Genomic DNA, 3,360 nt, shown 5'->3' on the forward strand with positions numbered 1-3,360 from the left:
CTGCTAATAAAGTTACACAATTACACGGTGAATTCATGTTTATTATTATATTTACAAAATACCGTTTTTGTCTTGGTCATTTTATTTTATTTTGCTGTATTTATCTGCAACACCTTAAAGGCCGGTCTGTGAAAATATTGTCTGTGGTGCAAAAAATGGTTGGGGACCGCGGGCATAGACTTTATATAAATAGATTAATGTAGTGACCATGACATCACCCAGTAACTAAAGAAGTCCCACTATGAAGTCTCAGCTGGTTTGGAACTGGACAACATCTGGCTGTGCATGCTGCTCACCTACTGGTTGATGCCTTGTTAGTCACACTGAAAACATCCCCTGGTTCATCTCCCTTCTGGACTAATGTGTAAACATATTTCTAAATGAACTTCAAGACATCTTTTTTATGTATAGTCTATGGTTGCAAACCAAGCTAGCTAGCATTAGCTAATTATGTAGCTCTCAACCAATTAGGATCACTCATTCTGGCACCAAAACACAAGGCGACAAAATGTCCAACTAAAAGCGTCAAACAGGAGTGCACAAATTACTGATTGATCCAATTCATGCTGCCATCTTTTATATACAGCAAAGAGCAAACAGATGCAAAGGTCAGTATTTATTCCTGTGAGTGAAAGCCCTGATTATTTACAGTCTATTTTTAACACTTTCAGTTCATTTATTTTCATAAATAACACGTAAACAAAACAAATGAAAGCAGCCGTAGAAGGAGAGAAAAAGGCAAAGACAGAGGAACAAGTGCTAAAATGTGGCTTTAAATATATGCAAACTGAAAGAGAGAGAGACATAGGGAATGGCCAGGAGGAAGGAGAGAGGGAGGGAGTGATGAAGGACAAAATGGAGAGTGAGTGGAAATGAGGGAGGGCGAGAGAGCGATAGAGAGAGATAAAAAGAGGAGAAAAGAGGGAAAGATAAATAATTAAATGACTGTGTTTGGCTGGAGAACAGAGGGGAGATGGAGGGATGAAGGGGAGGAGGAGGAGGAGGAAGGCAGGGAACAGAAGGCTGATTATGGCACACACTTGGGAAGTGAAGCAGTCTCACACATACTGTATGTAATGCTGATAATGTGTCGACGTTTACACACATGTAGCTTCAGCTGGCGATTATCGCAGGTACTCGCGCACACTTAACGTCCGCCCACGCGTCACAGCAGGCAGCCGGAGATGCAGAAACCGAACACGCGCTGCTGTTACACCAGACCACAACACAATCAAGCGTCGGATCAAACACAAACGCACACGCATTTGACTCCTGCTGCCAACACACACACGCTCTGTACAGCCATTTTCCAAGAAATCAGAGACATGTTGGGGTTTTTTCAGTGCTGCCATATTAAAAAGCATCAGACAGAAAACACACACAGTAAAGATTGACTGTAGAATCACACAAACACATTTTAGCAGGAAATCACCCCACCAAGGAAAGCTGGAGACGGATTCTTGCATTCAGATTGATTCAACATATTTTTTAAAAACAGAAATAAAAGTCTCTTTAATATTTATTCATACAGCTGTATATGTGCAATGATAAAGAATCCATCCATCCTGAAATTTGAGGTACACTCCCTAATTTCCTTCGGGATTAATAAAGTATGCTGATTCTGATTAAAATTTTCAGTAACAAATAGTCTTCCTGAGACACAAAGATCATCGTGCAATATGACTTCGATTCACAATCTCAGATCCACTCCGACCATAAGCAAACGAAGTGTTAATGATTCATGTTACAGAATCATGCCTCTTCTCCCTCAAGGGAAGTTGAGTCACTATAGTGTGTAAACAGATGCTATACCTTTGAGATAGATGGATGCACTTTTATTCATTCAGTCTAAAATTACAAAACATATCAAACAACATTTTTGTAAATGTGCCAAATTGCTAAACTGACTGATGTGCTACTCTTGGCTCTTTGAGAGGAACAGCTGATGGTGCTTAGACTGTGGACAAAGACTGACGTAGCTTTTCTTTCTGGAAAGTGGAGTCAGCACAGAAGGCGGTAAATCCTGTGGTTTCACAAAAAGATGTCTGGCTCTATAGAAGTCTGAGGAAATGACGCTACTTCTCACTTGACCTGTGATCTTATTGGATATATAAGTAAAAATGGCAGAACGTCATAGTGGCTATTTCCCAGTGTGACATGCTCAAGAATCATAAACCTCTGAACCTGGAGACTCAATCCCACAAAGGCCTCGAAGCCATTATATGTACATACAGTAAATATAAGATTTCGAAAGCAACCATGGCCTCTCCCACTGGTTTCTGAAGTCCCGCTGTGAAGCCCGAAGCTGAGCCATGTCAGCTTTTTAAAACTAGCTGTCATGGAGCTGACTGTGAAATCGATGGACACTGCGTAGGCTAGCAACTAGTCGGTCACACAGTAAAGCTTACCCTCAGTCCTCCTTGGCTCTAATTGTTACTGAAATATACAAAACAGGCCTCATGTTGTATTCAATCAGCCTTAAAACTATCGACTTAAGATGGGACCATAAACTCATCAGGACGGTGCTCATGCTGGAAGCTCAAATGCACGAGATAGAGCTTCTTTCATTCTGAGATGTTCGCTGGTTAAAGGATGAAAAACAACAAACCAGCTGCAATAAAGAGAGAAGCTAGCCACAAAGTAAGACAAATGCATGATGCATTCATCCTTTTTGCTTGAAATGTGACATGCAAACAGCAAAAAATAAACATGTATCGCTGCTTCAAATCAATTAAAATCTATATCTCACTATTTTTTTTTTTAATCATATATACTTCATCCATCCATTTCTCTAGTTTACTGACAAAGCGTAGCTGGAACTTATCCCAGCTTTCATGCAGTAAGAGGTGAGACACACCCAGATCACCAGTCCATCACACACGGACACCTCACATCCACACCTAAGGCCATTTAAGCCAGCATGCACCACCAGGTCGCCCGTATTCATTTCACTAGTCTGCAAATACTTTCAAAACCCTGAACTTTCCTTTTTTCAGTTATTGTTTGTTACTTTTCCCTTGAGGACGCGTTCTTGGAATGATTAAATAATGATTCCTGCTGTAAAAGCTGAATGTAGGACAAGTTATGAAATATTGTTGTTTTAATACCATCTCATTGTATCTCATGTCATATCAATTTTCACTGCTGTACTTTATTTATTGATTAATATTTGTTGCTTCTGTCAACCCCCACTCATAAATGTACCTGCTGCAAAAGCACTAACACACACACACACACACACACACACACACACACACCTATTTGCGCCTCTCAATCAAACACATACACGATTGATGTACCGAGGACTCAAACGTAATTGACTGCAGGATCATACACACAGGCACAAACACACACACACAC

The sequence above is a fragment of the Pundamilia nyererei genome, unplaced genomic scaffold, assembly GCF_000239375.1.
Source record: "Pundamilia nyererei isolate P.nyererei 1_Seehausen unplaced genomic scaffold, PunNye1.0 scaffold00155, whole genome shotgun sequence".
NCBI lineage: Eukaryota > Metazoa > Chordata > Actinopteri > Cichliformes > Cichlidae > Pundamilia > Pundamilia nyererei.